Here is a 20,552-nt window from a genome sequence, read left to right on the forward strand (position 1 = left end):
TTGAATAGTGTTTGTATTGGTATTAATATTGATTTTGTTATCAGTAAATTAAAAGCAAACTCAATATTATTGTTATATACATGTGCATATTAATGGCTCTACAATCTGTCGATACCTGTATCTTGGCATTGCACAAGGTCATGTTTTTCTCCGACTGTTTATGACGTCTTTACACTAAATCCATTGGATGTTGGATGTATACTAATTAATGATTTAGTCTTAGATGCATGATTTTTTTATAAGTTGTTACTGGCTTTGAACTAGCTGTCAGTAACTGCGAGTACTCTCAGATCTGTACTTTGTGTCTTTTTGTTGTTGGGATGTTAAAGTACCCAGCCACGTCCACTCTGTGTTTTTGTTAGATGCATTTCTATTTGTATCCATCTGATGAGTTAAGCCTTTTTCAACTGATTTGTATAGTTCGCTCTTATGTTGTACTGTTACACCACTGTCCCAGGTTAGGAAAGATGGGTCCCCGCTAACATGTTTAACCCCGCCACATTCTGTATGTGCCTGTCCTAAGTCCGGAGCCTGTAATTCATTGGTTGTCGTTTGTTGCTGTGTTATAAAAAAGAAGATGTGGTATGATTGTTAATAAGACAACTCTTCACAAGAGACCAAATGACACAGAAATTAACAACTATAGGTCACCGTACGGCTTTCAACAATGAGCAAAGCCCATACCGTTACATATTTGTTTTTCGTTCATTATTTTGTACATAAATTAAGCCGTTTGTTTTCTCGTTTGAATTGTTTTACATTTGTCATTTCGGGGCCTTGTATAGCTAACTATACGGTATGGGCTTTGCTCATTGTTGATGGCCGTACGGTGACCTATAGTTGTTAATATCTGTGTCATTTGGTCTCTTGTGAAGAGTTGTCTCATTGGCAATCATACCACATCCTCTTTTTTTATAAATAATAATATTGGGCGTGAAAATGATGCAATTTCCTAATTTACATAATTTTAATTGGCATAAGAGGTGGGTACAAATAATTCTAGGACATTTAAACAGGTTGATTATTATACATATAGAATTTTATAACTTTTGTAAGATATACTTGAGAATATAAAAACTTGAAATTATTTATTTATTTAAGACAGACAGACAATATTCAGTCTTTGAAACATTATTTTTTTTTAATATTTAAATGTAAGACAATTATCAGAATTTATAAAATAGATTTTTTTTCATATACTTTAAGTATAAGATCATATTCAGAATTTACAAATGAGAATAAAAGAAATGTGTTATATTGTAAGACAACTTTCAGAATTAATAAGTTAAATAAACCCTGACGCGCTAAGTCGAAGTTTTAACGTGCGTGTTCACATTGTAGCAGTCTGGAGGAGGACATGTTACCTTACCCGGACATATTATTCTGACTTAAAATGACCCCTTAATAAAATAAAAAAAAAAAAAAAAAAAATAGCGGGTATGCGTCAATCAAAAATATCAAGTGATCAATATTCTACATTTGTCAGCAAAACGCAATTGTGATTACAATAAGTCAAGTTAATAATCGCCTCTAGCCGAAATAAGTTACATATATATCATATTCTGAATGAGTTACATTTTTGCATAAAACTGCAATTTTCATAAGAAAATTCCATTCGCCAAATATAGAACACCGATTACTTATAGCATTTGATTAATAGACAAAAGCATGAAACGTAACATTTACCAATGAACCATTAAAATTCAGTCTAAACCCTGTATGACGGACACGTTAACCTTGCATGGATCCCATATGCCAAACATAGTTATCCTATATTACTCATAACAAGTGAGTATTTCACATGATAAGAGATCATGATAAAATTTTCAAGCAATCGCTGAACCTTGAAAAATGAGATCAAAGACACTGGAAATATGACAGACGAAAACTTAGCAGATGCGGATCCAGGATTTTGAAAGGGGAGGAGGGGGTATGAGCAGTCAATGTTTGGAGTGTTACTTGTAAAGTCTTTGCATTTATCATATGTGAAGCTCCATAAAGAAGGTGGGACGGGTCACCTACCCCTCCTAAATCCGCCTCTACTTAATAACATAAAGCTTCTGAATACAAATGAAGCATCTACCCTCTGAAATATAAAGCTTCATATAACTAGTTTACGCCACCGGCGCCGGATAGTTATACCCATGTCTCGCATTCAGTGGCTTTCGTAGCAGGCGACACAAAAACTGATTAAAAGAAGAAAACCATTGGAGCCTGACTTTATATTTTTATAAAATTGAATCAGTTAAGGCTATGATCCAATAATTCGTTGATGGTCATGTACCCACATTTTTTATTTCATTTTTTAAAGCAGGAGATAATTTTATTTTTCATGTTGAATGTTGAATGTTGATTGGACCGTATGATATTAGTATTGCTAAGAGCCGCCCACATACCGAGCAAGTATCGTCTAATTTAAACCGGTACAAACCGGTTCTTGTTTCTCTGCACAGAAATAATTCCTTCTCGTGCACCTAAAACTTCAACAACAACAATTAAAAAACAAATGGAGGATTAAAGTTAAAAAAAAATAGAAATGTTTTTTAACCTATATTTCTATATTCTTTATATTTCAGCACCCCATATTTCTCTATTCTTTATATTTTAGCTCCCCATATTTATCTATTCTTTATATTTTTGCACCCCATATTTCTTTATTCTTTATATTTAAGCAACCTATATTTCTATATTTTTTATATTTTAGCACCCCATATTTCTCTATTCTTTATATTTAAGCACCCCATATTTCTCTATTCTTTATATTTTAGCACCCCATATTCCTCTATTCTTTATATTTTAGCACTCTTATTGCTCTATTCTTCATATTTTAGCTCCCCAAATTTCACTATTCTTTATATTTTTGCACCCCATATTTCTCTATTCATTATATTTAAACACCCTATATTTCTCTATTCTTTATATTTTAGCTCCCCATATTTATCTATTCTTTATATTTTTGCACCCCATATTTCTTTATTCTTTATATTTAAGCAACCTATATTTCTATATTTTTTATATTTTAGCACCCCATATTTCTCTATTCTTTATATTTAAGCACCCCATATTTCTCTATTCTTTATATTTTAGCACCCCATATTCCTCTATTCTTTATATTTTAGCACTCTTATTGCTCTATTCTTCATATTTTAGCTCCCCAAATTTCACTATTCTTTATATTTTTGCACCCCATATTTCTCTATTCATTATATTTAAACACCCTATATTTCTCTATTCTTTATATTTTAGCACCCCATATTTCTCTATTCTTTATATTTCAGCACCCCATATTTCTCTATGTTTTATATTTTAGCACCCCATATTTCTCTATTCATTATATTTAGTACCCCATATTTCTCTATTCTTTATATTTTAGCACCCCATGTTTCTCTATTCTTTATATTTTAGCATCCATATTTCTCTATTCTTTATATCTTTTGCCCATATTTCTCTATTCTTTATTTTTCTCGCCCATATTTCTCTATTCTTTAATTATTGTTTTTTGTCCATTATTCTCTATTCTTTCAACCTATCCACACCCTCCTATATGAATATAGATTGATCAAATACAATATCCGTGTATTTTTTTAAGATAAACATCAATTACGACCGCGGACTTTTCAAATATATAGATAAGATATATATATTAAATGAGAATCACGACTAGTTTTATTGCACCTTGACTATAAAAATAAATCCGAACATATAATTAATATAAAGTGTGTACAGTGACAGCACCAGGTGCATGGGGGAATACACACATATTATTAACAATCCCTATTGATATGGCTTCTTGGTTTTTATCATTATTATTAATAGGTATCTTTATTTTGATTATGTACATGTGTTATACTACAACAGAGAAACTTATCAGTAGAGTGCTATGAGTGTCATCATTCCGACTTTTCGGATTAACCTATTCAGTTGTTTACTTTTTTTTTCGTTGTTTGTTTTGTGTTCCTTTACCTTTTTCATTTCTTCCCGACTCTTTTTGATCGATCATATTCGCCATTTGTTTTTGGAATGTTAGTTTCAATATCACCCATCCGTTTAGTTAAGATGTCAGAAAATTTATTCATGCTATTGGCTAGTCCCACCACTATATTCTTTAGCTCACATATATCATCGAATTTGTCTGAACAGTGTTTATTTTGTGTACATTGATCATGAGGTGAAATTGAAAACCCGTCAATAAAATTTACATGGTTGTATTCCTTAAACTGGGAACATTTTATGATATTTTGTGGACAATGTAGATCTTAAATTAGTATTTAAAAGTCATACAAGATAAAAAAAAAAATTGTAATTTCCATATATACCTTAATATAAGACAAGGTACTTAACTCGCATTTTTGAAAAATGTCATCCGGTCGCGAAATTCCGTTATACATGTATTTCGATTTCTCGGTTGTCAACCCCACTAAAACTTGTTATGCCGTAAATCTAAATTGATTTATCTACACAATCTTATATTTCCAATCGGGTGTTGGTAGACGAAATAATAACGGTTGACATACTTGGGTAGGCCTGCTATGAATGATTCCGACAATAAAGGTATGCGTGTTATACACTGTTGTGTAGATAAATCAATTTAGATTTACCGCATAACAAGTTTTAGTGCGGTTGACAACCGAGAAATCGAAATATAACGGAATTTCGTGACCGGGTGACATTTTTCAAAAATGCGAGTTAAGTACCTTGTGTTATGTTAAGTTATATAGGAAATTATTTTCTTTAAAAAACCTGTGTACCTGGTAGATACAGGAGTGCTTTAGCCAAATTTAGATGTGGTGTAGCACCCATCAGAAACTGGTCGTTTTGAAAATATTGATATTGAAAATAGAGTATGTTTTAACTGTACTGATGACGTTAAAGATGAAAAACATGTTTTGGTAAACTATATCCAGATATTCGTAATGTTATTTTTAATTATGCTAGAATTGTTGATGAGAATTTTTTACATATGTCAGACAGTGAAAAATTGTTATTTCTTTTTACAAATGAAAATATGGTATTTTATGCTGCCAAAATCTGCAATGAAATTTTAATTAGCGGAAATGTATTTTATACTCATAAAAGTTGACTTGTATTTGTATTATAATTTAAGAAAAATTGTTTTATAGTCTGTCATAACTCTTTAAAGAGTGGTTCTTGTTGTTAACTTGTGTTTTAATATGCTGTATATTTTATATGTAACAAATTAATTTTATTTAATAAAGTAGTTGTCTTGTCTTGTCTTGTCTACAAAACACGCTTTCTCTTTTTCTTTTACAAAGTTGTTAATTGATTAACTATGTCGTAATTGGTCTGATTGCTAGGTAAGTCGTGGATTCAGGGGGCGACAGAGCGTACGCTTCTCCTTTGATTGGAAAATATATCATTTTTAGCATAATTAAAATCATCAAATTTGTTTTATCCTCGCTACACTCTGCGTTATTTCTTCATCTGTATATCACAGCTAGTGAATTAGTCTTAATTTCCATCAAATGTATAGTAATATTTCTTTTTCATCACTTTTATATTCTTAAGATATATATAAGCGTTGTCTTTTTTTTATGTGACAAGCCCGTACAGGACTTTAGCGTTAGTATAGAAAGTCCCTGGCCCACAGTAGCAACAATATCCTTTTGATGATCAATTCTTTATAAAAACTAAACTATGTGGACAATGTTCAAGCATCATCGCACACAGGTTTGTTTGTTTGACAAAACAGCTGATTGGATAAATGTGATATATTGGCACGCCTACATTAAACTGATGTCCAATCAAATGCCTTCAGAAACCCGTCAATAAAAGAATTACTGCAAGCATGGATAAGTTAGAGATTTGATTGTGTATTCGATATTTGAAAAAAAGTGTTAGATAGTTACTATTCATTCAACATTACATTGCGAGGAACGCGTCGTGTAACAACCCTCCCCCTTTTTCCGTTTTCGCCTTCTTAATTTTACACTTTCTTTTTAAACAGAAAAGTATAAAATATGACCGTACTGCAAGTTTCTGAATTTTACAAGAATTCTGCAAAGCGACGTGTGATTCCCGGGAACGTCATATTTTCAAGATTTGACCGACCTCTGAAAAAAGTTAGATCATACAAGTTTCATCTATCATGTATAGAAAAAAACACCACAAAATTGTATTCGCAAATTGAAAAAGATTAAGAATAGTTTTATATCATACTAAAAATCCTCTGCAATTATTTGAAAAAAAAAAACAAAAAATATTTTCTCTCTACCTGAAAGCAATCGAAAGCAAATTTTCATTTTATTCTTTATCTATTTGCAAAAGACGAAGAATTCTCCTTAAAACTGTAAATTATTAAAAAAAAAAGACTAAGGATAAATACAAGTGTGTACAACCATCCAGGGTAATAAGTTTTCCATAAAGTAACTAATCCTTAATGCACAACCGTCAAAACTCTGGATTCATTTTTTTACCTGAGAGACCATAAAAGACATACATGTATCTTACAAGAACTTCGACGGCAAAAATGAAAAATAAATGTTTTCTTTTTTGGTAGACAAGTAGCAAATTGAATAAGGAATTTTTAAAATTAAGATATATGACCATCATTCTAAATAAATTGGTAAAAACACGCATATAGAGTTACGTAGATGCAAAAGAATTATTATATTAATAGTCATTTACGACTATTTGATAGATTAAAGGATTATAGGTCAAACACGACACACGATTCATGATTTCCAATGTACATAATTTAAAACAGGTTTATTTTTTTTTATAGATTGCATTCCGAAGTGCACATGCTTGGCTATCATCGTTGAATGTTCAGCGAACAATATTACATGATATGCAGGATGATATTAATCAGAAGCGAAAGAGAGATTTTATTTTTGAAATCAGAGCATTCCTTAAATTCAACATTAAAAATATAAAATTGAGAATGACTGATGTACTTATAATTTTATCTAACAATTAGCATTGGTAGTTTTGGCAGCTTTCTCTCCCTGGGCAAGGGAGGTCCTATTCTTCACGGTAAGCGGACAGAAAGTCACAGGACAAAAAGTCACAGGACAGAAATTCAAAAATTTGATAGGACAAAAAGTCACAGGACAAAAATTGTTTAAGGAATGACTGTAATATTTTTTATGTTATTTCGAATAGACAGAAAAAATATTACAGTCATTTCTTATAATTTAATTCTAAATTCCATTTTAAACCGGAGTAAACCATGAAAAAACGTTGATGAGGTCACGGTCACATGACAAAATTATGTCTATGAGCTGATAAACAAAACAACGTCAGCCAATCAGAAGACGCGTTACATCCAAAATTAAATTATTTGAGTATAGAAGAGAAAAATCTTAAATTATTACTTTTTATTACATATATTCTTTTTACAGTTTAAGAAATTGTTCATTATCCTTGATAAATGAAGATTTATTAAATTCTAATCATGCAAATGATATATTTCTTAGCACCATGAAGCCGTTTAGGTACCAAGCCACTTTGACAGTTTGTTTTCTAAATTATTATTTGATCATTTAATAAATGTGTTTACAAAGTTGGTTTATGTATACAATAGTTCAAGACAAATACAAAAATGTTCTTTTTTTAAATAAGTATTTTTTTATTCAAAGAAAATAGTCTCAGAAACTAAACTGTGACTTTTTGACTGTGACTTTCTGTCCTACATTCTGTTCAACAACCCAACATAATCATTCGAGATTGATATTTACTTCTTTTCCACAAACACGCATTATTTATGAGTAAAGTTCGAACATAGGTCAATTTTGGCGCATTGCATATGCGCCAATTTTTTCAAAATCTAATCTTTCATTTGCGCCAAAAAAAAAAAACTACATTTGCGCCATTTATAAGAATAGTATTCCCCCTGGGTAATCAATTGAGTTCATACTCATTTCTAATACAAAACTGAGAGTCACTTTGGTTTAAAATTATATAATGTTCACATTTTTGAGGTGTCAAGATGGACATAGTCAATTCTGGGACAAACATAGACAATTAGTCTGTAATTTATGATGACCACACTTATAGAAGAGGGACGACAGATACCAGAGGGACAGTCAAACTTATAGATCGAAAACAAACTGACAACGCCATGGCCAAAAATAAAAAGACAAATAGACAAATAATAAAATTTAACATAGAAAACGATAGACTAAGCAACACGAACCCCACCATAAACTGGGGGTAATCTCAGGTGATATGTAGGTTATTTAATGTTCTGAAAAATGGATACAAGCCGTTTAGGGGTTCAAAAAAAATTGCAAAGCCAGAATCACAACAGATATGAACAACAACAAAAATATAAAATATTTGAACGAACACAACCATGGTTTTCAGTGCAACGTATCAATGTATAGTGCTTTCATTAATTTCTGATGAATATGTGTTATAATGCAAACAACAACTGTGTTTAAAATTTTTATTTAAAGTTTCTTGAATAAATGGTTTTTTTTTATCTTATTTACCTGTAATATTGGCGCAAATGAAATGTTTTATTTTTGGTGCAGATGAAATATGGTTTGTGGCGTAAACGAAAGACTTTTTTTGGCGCAAATGAAATGAGAATTGGCACCAAAGCAAAACACCAGTCAATTTGGCTCGGATTCACAACAATTGTCTTCTGGTAAGTATGACCTTTTGTCGACACACGCTCTCCGTGTCAGGCTAGAAAAAATCAATGCATTTAAATGTCACCTGTGTCTTTTCTTCGACCGAATGTTTAAAAAATATAAATAATGGTTACAATTGTAGCGTAATAAACTGCATTTGAACCTAGTCTAACTTTAATTTTCTGTTGAATCAGTTGAACATTTAAGTGGTCGATGTGTAATACTTGAAACTGGACATTATTTTTACGATCGATACAATACAATCAATGTATTTCTATCAATCATTTACCTTACTTAAAGACTTTTGAATGTAACAATATGGTACAATACATTAAATTTACTTAATTTGCATATTTTTTTTTATCGAAATGAAAATATTATAAACTGCTCCCGGTTAATATTAATAAGAAGATGTGGTATGAGTGCCAATGAGACAACTCTCCATCCAAGTCACAAAGTATAAAATAATTATAGGTCCAAAGTACGGCCTTCAACACGGAGCCTTGGCTCACACCGAACAGCAAACTATAAAGGGCCCCAAAATGACTAGTGTAAAACAATTCAAACAGGAAAACCAATGGTCTAATTTATAAGTACACGTTATTTCGTTACGTTATTTTATAGCTTTTTGGTCAATTCCGAAAAATCAAGAAAGCGTCTCACTGTTTTCAAAATGAGAAGTAAAACTGGTGCTATAAAAACAAATTTGATACGAAACAGAAATATAAACCGTACTCTAGATTTATAGTTTTGTACATTTTCTTTTTATCAATCGTTTCTTAACTTATGCTGTTTTATATTTCTATAATATAATTCATTCTTTTATTAGTTTTTGCTAAAAAAAACTTGATGGTAAAATATGTCAGAGAAGTATCAAAATCGGTCTTTATAGGTACCTAGTGGTAAATATAAAACTTTTAACTAAGTTCTTAAAATATGCTTGTATTATTGTTGCGTTTATTTAGGGAAAAAAATGTTTTATTTGTAAATGTAATAATTTTACCCGGTTTATCCTTATATATGATAAAACATGGAAATACATTTAATTTTACTTCCATGGATATCGCATGGGTAATTATTTAGATAGTTTGTGACAATCCGTTTCGGTTGACTGCTCAGATAATCCGTTTATTGAAATGTAAATAACTTTCAATAAGCATCTGTCATCTGTCAAAAATTTAAAAAAATAATAAAGTAAATCAGATACTAGTACTCAGAATATATTTTTCTTGACAAATTGTATATGGCTAAGAACAATTATTTTACATTACAGACAAAAATTTGTTTAGGAACATTTTTGAGATATATTACTTATCATTATATCTTTACAGGCGGAATGAATAAATACAGGATTACTTTATGTCAGAATGCACGACTGCAAAGTTTTTATGACTTACACATTTTCCGGTAACAACAATTATTCTTTGTTTATATAACCAATTAAATGTTAAAAAATCTATCGGAAAAAAATTGTAAGTTTGCATACGTTATTTAATGAAACAGATAAACAGTATTACATTAAAAGACTACAAAATAAAATCCTCCAAGCTCTGCCGATTTTATTCATAAAGGGGGAGCAACCCCTGATAAACACAGAGAAAGTTTCGCCCGTTTTATGTAAAATATTTAAAATCTTAACACGATCTTACAAAAACTAAACAGAATTTTTACCTTTGGTCTGGTTTGATCTAAACGTGGTCTGATCAAGTCTTAATCGAATGCTAGAACAATCTGTCTTGTTTATCTTGACACGACTAAACGGACTGAACACGATATATCGGAACAGTGTTTGAAAGTCTGAAAAGGTCAACGTTTTTCCCTAGCGGTAAATTCAGTCGATTAAGACTTGATCAGACCAAAATGACCGTTTCAGACTGAAATCTTGCTACTTGTGCAAGCCATCCGGGTTCTTAACCAGTCCATGTTATTTTCCATTATAGATATACTGTCCTCCACATTTTTCTTCAGCATTAACAGTTTTACGGGGTCTGCAATAGTTTGCAAGTTTTTTTGCGGGACTTGAAGACCGTCACCTTTTAAGACTATCAGCAGTTTATTTAAACAAGATCATGTTAACTTATTTTTTTCTGACCAATCAACTATTTTATCCTTCAATGACAAACATGGCTCGTAGTATCATAGGAAACATATACAATGTCGTGCTCTGAATCTGACATTTCGACTTCCTCCACAAATCCAGTCTAATTTGCCGCTTGAATCAGTTAAAGTTGTATTTCCATCAGTACATGCTCATTTGCATCCACCCTATTACATGTATTTCTTCTCTTTTATTTCCAGATGCATTTTCTTCTTGACTCTAAATTACTGATATATTATCTTCAACTGCACTACTGGTACCAAGAGCAAATGCTCTAGCATCAGCTCGAACCTCTCGCCAACGCTTCAAGTATGACATGCTTTACAAACCTTGAAAATGTTAAAACATGCGCATGCAACAATAAAAGTTTTTTGTCTAAGATATTATTTTTCTAACTGTGCCAAAAAAAACTTTCACTTCTCGCATGTGATACAATATATCTGCTTTCAGTGTTAAACCTTATGCTGTCTCGCAAACATCAAGCATTGTAATTACAAAAAGTATATATACTATGAAAACCTGAACATATTTAAACATACAGATGTACCTATTCGTAGAACATAGACATGTCTGATCAGGCGAATGGAATGTATGGGCGAAACCCGGAAGGTCTCATGTATGTTAACCTTAATTACTTCAGGTGCAGGAAAATTAATCAAACTATATATTTCCCGCATAATATTAGTGCATGTATGTGAGGCATTTTATAATATTCGCAGTGAAAATAAACTTCTTGTCTAGGCAATACTTTTTAATAATACGTCTAGAATAAAAAGCGTGATTTTTTTAAAGAAAAAAAACACGTACAATTTATGTATACTCACCATTTTTAACATCTTTTCTTATGACATGATTTTCTGCTATGTAATACATGACAGAATAACAAAAGCACGTATTCCTATTTAGTGGATGTAATTGAGGTTCAAATAAAGATAACAACAGCATATATACCCTAGCTGGATATCACACATGTTCCTGTAAAACTTTGACCACTTGCACAAGACATGGTAGAGAAAATGTCTGACGCCGAAAAATAAAAGTGATTGTTGTATGAACACGATGAAGCCAACAGTTTGTGTGACTCAAATGCTTGGGGCAAGTGTCAAAGTTTCTCAAATAGTGAAAAGGTCTATTGTAAAATAGGAATACATTACATTTTGAACTCGGGCTGTCTATGACGACAACTCAGACGCCGTCGAATAAGTCAACTCGGACTGGCTATCAATTCAGCTCGGGCCGTCAATCAATTTAACTCGGACTGTCTATCAATTCAACTGGAATTGTTTATCAATTCAACTCGGACCGTCTATCAATTCAACTCGGACCGTCTATAACATGTATAATGCAAACTCAGACAAAGTATAAAAGGACAATTTTTACTTATACATATAAAAGAGGGACGAAAGATACCAGAGGGACAGTCATAGATCGAATATAACTTATTGAATATTTTCGACGATATAAACAGTCTGAAGAGAAGTCAGGCCTTCTATAATGTGAAGAATAAAGGAAACGTTGTTTTAACTATAATTGACGAAAAACACCTCGGACCGTGTAAGCTGATTGTATAGACCGTTTCAGTTGACTTTTGAAGGGGTCTGACCGAAATTTTAAGAGGATTATTAGCCAAAACCATATCTCTGATATCGCTATTATGTGGATTATATGCAGTAATACAGTTTTCAAATTCTGATTCTCTGAGTATTTCAACCATTTTTTCAAATGATGTTAAGGAAAAGACAAACTGAAATTAAAAACATGAAACTTTACGATTTATGTACAATCCTTTTATTCATCTCTAGCTGGTTGCACTAATATTGATGATTGTCTTCTAGCTGGTTTAGTTTATCTTTATGATGATATTCTTTCTGGTTATTTTAATCTTGATGATGATCGTCGTTACTTTTCCACGATTCCGCGCCTAGTTTTCAAATGTTCCGTCCGTAGTACAATGCATCATGATTACGGAATATATGGAATATAAATACCTTGAACTCGACTATCAAATAGTCTCTACACCGCACACACAAATAATTATTTATCAATTATCCGTGCATACACATCACACTTAACTGTACCTATCTATTTATTTGCACAAAAACGAATAAACCGATTATAATACGAACAGTCAAAACTATCAATTAAATCTTTTAAAGGATAAATTGATGGTATTGCGTGTTTTATTTATTAGAGTGAAAGGATAATATATAATTTAACATGGTACTATTTACACACCTTTTATTCTCTTCCAGCTGGTTTAAATTAACTTCATGATGATTTTATTCACTTTTTCCACTAGTTCGCGCCTAGTTTTCAAACCAATTTTAATGTTGGTTCCTTCCTTAGACTATGCATCATGATTATGGAATATAAAATCCGTGGAAAAGACTCTCAAAAAGTCTCTAAAAAGGACGTATAAATGAATATTTATTGAATATCTGTGCATAAACATCACACTCGACTTTACTTTTTTATTTATTTGCACGAACGATTACACCGATTATAATAAGAAAATTAAAAATGATTCATTAAATCATTCAAACAGTGTATTGATGATTGTTTCTTATAAAGTGGCGCAAAGGAACCTTGTAAATGTGTATGTTGTTGTAGTCTGGCATATCCGATGTTATTTATTTTAGAAGCGGGCTATGTTAAACTTTTAACTTAAGGTTCATTAAATTATTTATATAACAATAGGATACAAACAGTAATGTGAAAGGATAATATAAAATTTAAGAATTTATGTTCGTGTACACGTGTGATTTCAATATTTTAGATACAATGAGACTTTCGACCGGCATATGGCATCCGCCTTTGTGTTGACGTTCTATAAGTTCTCGACAAAAAGAAAGGTAATACTGTGGATTAATTATTATTCGTTGGGTACCAATTTTCGTGGATTTCGTTGGTACAGACCAAGAGAGACGAAATATACATGAGGGACATTCAAACTCTTAAGTCGAAAATAAACTGATAACGCCATGGCTAAATAGGAAAAAGACCAACAAACATAAGTACACAAAACACAACATAAAAAAACTAAAGAATAAGCAACCCGATCACCACCAAAAAATTGGGGTGATCTCAGGTGCTCCGGAAGGGTAAGCAGATCCTGCTCCACATGTGTGAGCAGCAAACTTGTATCAAGAAAATCATGATAAGAAATACAAGCCCAGGAATATCGTATCAATTGGGAGATATATACTCCGTATGCAGTCGCTGCTTGAATGTTGCTACATAGAAATGGAAAGTTTACAATTGGGAAGCTGGTATCATCTCTTTTGTCGTAAAGTTTTGTTTTCAACCGACCCTCATTGTCAATTTTAAGATGCAAGTCAAGATACAAAAATGTATGAGGCAGCCTTAACTGTATCTGTTGTATCCCTTATATCAAGTTCGATGGTGTAGATGTGTTCAACATTGTCACAAATTTTTAATTATTTAGTGAAAGCAAATCATCTACATAGCAGAAAGTAAAGTTACAGGTGAACCACGAATTTAAATTGTAAAGATGGAATCATCTCTCTTGTCGTAAAGTTTTGTTCTCAACCGACCCTCATTGTCAATTTTAAGATGCAAGTCAAGATACAAAAATGTATGAGGCAGACTGAACTGTATCTGTTGTCTCCCTTATATCAAGTTCGATGTGATAGATGCGTTCATCATAGTTATTAAAATTTGAATTATTTAGTGAGAGCACATCATCATTATAGCAGAAAGTAAAGTTAATGGTGAACCAAGAATTTAAATATTCAACGAACTGCAAATTTTCTTCAGGGTTGTATGCAGACTTGGCAAAACCACGGAATCAAAGATCCACGAAAATGCATTTTTTTTATCATACACGAAAATTGGTACCCAATAAAATAAATGAATCCACAGTATAGATGTCATTATAATAAATGAATCCACAGTATAGATGTCATTATAATAAACGAATCCACAGTATAGATGCCATTATATAACTTCGGTACAGACGTTTGCCAGCCGACGTTGCGACCTATTGTCAACCAAATATCCAAGTCTGTTAGCCTCGGGTGCCTGCTGGGGTAGTTTTAGTCACATTTAAAAAACAATCATTTATTTTACAAAAACTAGAACATGATCTGTTTTCAGCATGCCAGGTCATTACTCTTTTGTTTGGATTATAAATAATGAACGTTATTGTTCCGTATGCTTTCTTTCAAAAGATTCCTTGAATTAAAAATAAAAACACATAAACTTTGAGATCTGAAATATGTTTAAATCCATCTTTTTAAAGTTTAAACTCAGTACATAAATTCGAGTTGTTAAAAAACATTTATACAATTCTAATTTAGGTCAATGTTAAATATCAGACTTCAAACTTTAGTTCAAATATCATTTGCATGGTCTGTCAGTTTTCTATTGAAAGATATAAGGTATCATATTTAAAGTTTGATTTAAATTTCAACCAATTATTCTCCATTCTTTATTTGTTGCAACGTAAGGTACAAAAAATACATTAGAAATATCGAGGATTTTCCACATGAAACAGAAACTATCATTTTCAAGTTCAATAAAGACAACAGTGCGGAATCCATTGTGTTAAAAGGGAAGTTATGTCAAATAATATTTCACGTCAACAATAAATATATGATGATATTGCACAATAGACACTTTGTACTTTCAAGTCAATAATTTATAATGGACAATATTAAACATTGATTTCAGCATCTTTGTCTAATTTGACTCTGGATGAAGAAGTCTCTGGTAAGCATATTTATTTTTATAAACATTGTCATTATACGTATGATTAATCAACAACAAAAAAACAAATTTTAAAAATAAAACAACAAACACAAATCAATTACATAATTTCGCTATACTTGAATATTCAATCTTGATCAACTGATTTGATTGTAAATGTCCGCAGGGAGGTCTAAAATAATGAAAAAACTAGGTGTAAGCATAATTATAAATATTGTTTAAAAACTTCACGATCATATAACAAAACTGATGTCGCGTTTAAGACGTGAGTTGATGATTCTTTATGAATGATAAAGGGAAAAAAAATGATGCTTAGGGATGAAAAACATAAAAAGACAGTAGTGATTATGTTCATTTTCTTAATTACATTTATGAATTTGAGAGTTAAGTTTTTTAATAACCAACAAATCGCATAGTGCATAATGAAATTGATATTGATTATATGACAAACAAAAACCAATTAATTTCCTGCCGACGTTATTACGGCGTGGTTTACACTTAAATATCCTTTACTTTAAATCGTTTATAAGCGAGAATGTACACCTGCCCTCTTAATAGGAGGTTAAATACTATAATTAAATAAAAATTTTTTTCAAAGGCCTCTCTTTTGTTAAAAAATATCGAATACGGATTTTCTTTTTGTAGAAAAGTCAACAATAATGAGAAATGTCAGTAAAAAGAAGTCAAGGCTGAATTAAAAGAGTGCATTTTTCATAATCTATTTACTCGTTTCATTAGATAAAATCAACGCGAAAAAACATGATACCTCAAGTAAATGCAAATGAAACAGCATCCGCCATGCGAATCTAAAATCAAATAAAAGACACAACCGTTAAAATTACAATTCAGACGATTATTCTGATATCTAAAGATCTCAGAACGCGCAACATGTCGCTTGAGTATTGAGACATTCAATTCGTGATTGTGACCGTAAAATTTTAGTCGCTCTTCTCCATACCTCTGTTAGAGCAGTTTTTGTATAAATTGGGTAAAATCTATAAAATAAAAATTGTACAAGGTTACATATAAAACCGTAAACGAACAGTAGTTGAAATAAATTCTGCAATTTTAAACATGCTTCCAGAGTAAATATCTTTATTTGTAATACAAGTTGTAAACGTTGAAAATTACAGGTAATATATAAATTATGGATGTATCAAAGATCTTTGTCATTTATAAATCCATAACTTTGTCTTAAAACTTCTTTTCATATGATCAGATTATCATTCGTGTTAAATTATAAAACGTTATCATATTTCAGTTCTTAAGATCGTTATGCTTTTGTTAAGAATGCCAAAGACATAACACGATATGTTTTTTTAATGCATTACAACATATACCTACTTCAACAAATACATAAAGGTCAATCCAATTTTTCAAATCGATTCAATGAAGAAATCACAGTTCTACGCTTCTTTTGTTATAAGGAGTTTATTAATACTATAGTAAATTTAAATGGGAAGATTTAAACCGATTATGTTCGCCATACCTTGCCAACATTTGAAACATATAAAGCGTCTATTGACAGTCCTTCTAGGTCATTTTTTAAATACATTTGATTGTTGCAAATGAGTTCTAGTTGTCTTTATGTACATTTATGGTACATTGGTTGTTCTAGGTTAAAGTAAAGGAATTTTATTTGGTGTATCACTTTATGGATTCCAATCCCTAAAAAAGAGCTTTTATCTCCATCTTCTACTTCTATGTGGATAATCTGAAGTTATTTATTTTAATAAATCCGTTAACTTCTGACTCCCGTGGGTATTTCAACCATTTTTTCGAGTGAATTAAAGGAAACAATCAACTGCAATTTAACAAGAAACTATACGATAAGAGTACAAACCTTTTATTATTTTTAGCTGGTTTAAATTAACTTGGTGATGATCTTCTTTACTTCTTCTTCCACGAGTTTGCGCCTAGTTTTCAAACGAAATTAAATGTGTGTTCCTTCCGTAAAACTATGCATCGTGATAAAGGAATAGAAATACCGGGTACCAGACTTTCAAATTGTCTCTAAACCGCATGACCTTGAATTTAGGTCGCCGACGTTGCGACCGATTTTCAACCAACTATCCACGTCTGTACAACATAGAATGCCTGCTGGGGTATTTCTAAACACATTTTCAGAAGAAATTCATTTATTTTACACAAACAAGAACATGATCTGTTTTCAACATGTGTGGACATTACTCTATTGTGGGATTATAAATAATGAACATTAGTGTTCCTTATGCTTTCTTTCAAAAGTTTTCCTTAAATAAAATAATAAAAACAGAAACTTTAAGATCTGGACGATTTTTAAATCATGTTTTGTAAAGTTTAAATTCAATACCTTAATTCGAGTGGTTAAAATACATTTTTCAATTCTAATTTAGGTCAATGTTAAATTCAAGACGTCCAACTTTAGTTCAAATATTATTTGCGTGGTCTGTCAATGTTCTATGGAAAAAGATCAGGTATCCTGTTTAAATTTTGATTTAAAGTACAACCAGTTATTCTAAATCTGTGGCAATGTAAGGTACATAATACAATCATTGGGGTTTGTCAACACAAATCATAAAATATCATTTCTATGTTAATATGCGGAATTCGTTGTGTTAAACGGAAGTTATATCAAATAACATTTCACTACAATGATGAATATGTGGTGATATTGCACAATAAGCACTTTGTACTTTCAAGTCCATATCATATAATGGACAACATAACACATTAATTTCATCATCTTTGTCTTATTTGGTTCTGGATTAAAAAATAATTTGAATATTTTTGAAATGTTACCACTAAAAAAAGTCATTTATACGATTTCACTGATCATGAATATTCAATCTTGATCAATTTATTTGATTGTTTGTGTCCTCAGGTCTTTCTTCATCCATCTTTACTGTAGAAGCTAAGGCAATAATTCTTGCAGTGTATTGCTACTTCTGAGAAATCACAGTTTATCATATGTTATGATTTTCCATCATGTCTTCAAGCAATACAAAATACCAAAATTAAAAACCCGATAATTCTAAAAATCATTAGCGTAATGAGAAATTTGAAAAATTTTCATTTTTAAAAGAAATTGGAATATTTTCCAAACCACACCATTGAGCAACCAATCAGAGCTAGTTGTTTTTGAATAATAATTCGATTTCCATGTAACATTTTGTAAGATTGCATTTTTTTTCACTTGAACATTCTATATCATTCCTTCAGCTGAATGTATAATGATATCTTCTCAATTATATAGATGGATAGATGTATGTAAATTTCGATTTAAAAAGACAAGATAAATTTCTAATGATCTTTTACATTCCATGTTCGCTTTATTTTACGGTTAAAAAAAATCTTCTTTCTTCTTTTGTATACTTTATAACACACTTTAACAAATAGATACTATGTAAGTTTACAATTTTTAATTGATACGAGTAATTATTGAGTTGGTGACATCACTAATATTCTCTTTCTCGATCATGTGATTTTAATTTCCACAGGTGAAGTATTTTGGCCTTTAAAAATTAAAAATGGCGAAAATATAGAATAATGTAGTTTTACACTTGACTAGGATATTATATTCACTGATCAAATCGAGGTGTACCACACCAAAAAAAGATAGAATACTTCAGACAGTAAGTCTTTTTTAAATTAATCAAAAATATTTCAAAATTTTGTAAATGTGTATCTGAGTAAACAAACGGTTAGTTTCTTTTTTGAAACGATCATATCAAGTTTTCCTTTTTTAGCTCACCGGGCCCGAAGGTCCCCATGTGAGCTTATGCCATCATTTGGCGCCCGTCGTCTTCTGTCGTCGTCTGTCGTCGTCGTAAACTATTTCAAGAAACTTTTCCTCTGAAACTACTAGGCCAAATACCTTCAAACTTTAACTGAATGTTCCTTAGGGTATCTAGTATATAAAAAGGATCCGAAGTTTCGATCCATCAACAAACATGGCCGCCATCGTTAAAAATAGAACATGAGGGTCAAATTGCAGTTTTTGGTTGATATCTCAAATCTAAACCATTTAGAGCAAATTTGACAAAGGGGTAAAAATGTTCAATAGGTCAAGATCTATAACCTTGAAATTTTCAGACGAACCGAAAAACCCGTTGTTGGGTTGGTGCCACTAAATTGGTAATTTGAAGGAAATGCTTTTTGCAGTTTTTGGTTATTATCTTGAATATTATTGAAGATAAAGATAAACTGTAAACAGCAAAAATTTTCAGCAAAGTAAGATCACCAAAATTGTCAATTGACCCCTTAAGAAGTTATTGCTCTTTAAAGACAATTTTACACAATTTGTTCATCATGTTTGCTAACATTTAAAAATCTTCTCCTCTGAAACTACTGGGCCTAATACTTCCAAAACTTTAACTGAATTTTCCTTAGGGTAACTGGTTTATACAATGATTCCGAAATTTTGATCCATTAACAAACATGGCCGCCATAGCTAAAAATAGAACATAGGGGTCAAATGCAGTTTTTGGCTTTTATCTCAAAAATTATAGCAGTTAGGGCAAAGTGACATGACTTATAGTGATGAATAAGTCAAGATATATCTGCTTCGAAATTTTCAGACCAATTGGACCACCCATTGTAGGGTTACTGTCCGACATAGTTTATTTTTATGAAATTTTACTGTTTTTGGTTATTATCTTTAATATTATAATAGATAGAGAAAAAGTGTAAATGGCAAAAATGTTCAGCTTAGTAGGATCTACATATAAATTCAATGATCAAAATAGTCAATTGACTCTTTACGGAGTTATTTACATTGAAACGTTTATTTTTTACATTTTTTCGTGCAAGTCTATTACTTTTTCAAAAAAACCTTCTTCTCTAAAACAACTGGGCCAAATACTTCCAAACTTTAATTTGAATGTTCCTTAGGATATCTAGTTTTATATTGTATCCGAAGTTTTGATCCATTAAGAAACATGACCGCCATGGCTAAATATAGAACATATGGGACAAAAGCAGTTTTTGGCTTATATCTCAAAAACTACAGCAGTTAGAGCAAAAGTGAAAGGGAGTTTAAGTGATAAATGGGTCATGATCTATCTGTTATTAAATTTTAATACAAGTTCGACAACCCATTGTTGGGTTACTGTTGGAAATAGTTTATTTTTATTGAATTTTACCTTTTT

General features: G+C 31.2%; 1 protein-coding gene across 6 annotated transcripts in view; it reads left to right on the plus strand.

The window, feature by feature from the left end:
- Positions 1–15,153: 15,153 nt before the first annotated feature.
- The window catches only part of LOC127732452 (uncharacterized), a 43,375-nt gene continuing 37,976 nt past the window's right edge, over positions 15,154–20,552 (plus strand). For 2 of the 6 annotated variants that reach the window (XM_052241483.1, XM_052241484.1), the window contains exon 1: positions 15,154–15,426. The gene's annotated coding sequence lies outside the window, so the exon portion shown is untranslated. Of the gene's footprint in view, positions 15,427–18,864; positions 19,038–20,552 lie in introns of those variants that run through there. The other 4 variants (XM_052241488.1, XM_052241485.1, XM_052241487.1 and 1 more) reach the window with 4 other exon arrangements.

The sequence above is a fragment of the Mytilus californianus genome, unplaced genomic scaffold (assembly GCF_021869535.1).
Source record: "Mytilus californianus isolate M0D057914Y unplaced genomic scaffold, xbMytCali1.0.p SCAF_24, whole genome shotgun sequence".
Taxonomy (NCBI): Eukaryota; Metazoa; Mollusca; class Bivalvia; order Mytilida; family Mytilidae; genus Mytilus; species Mytilus californianus.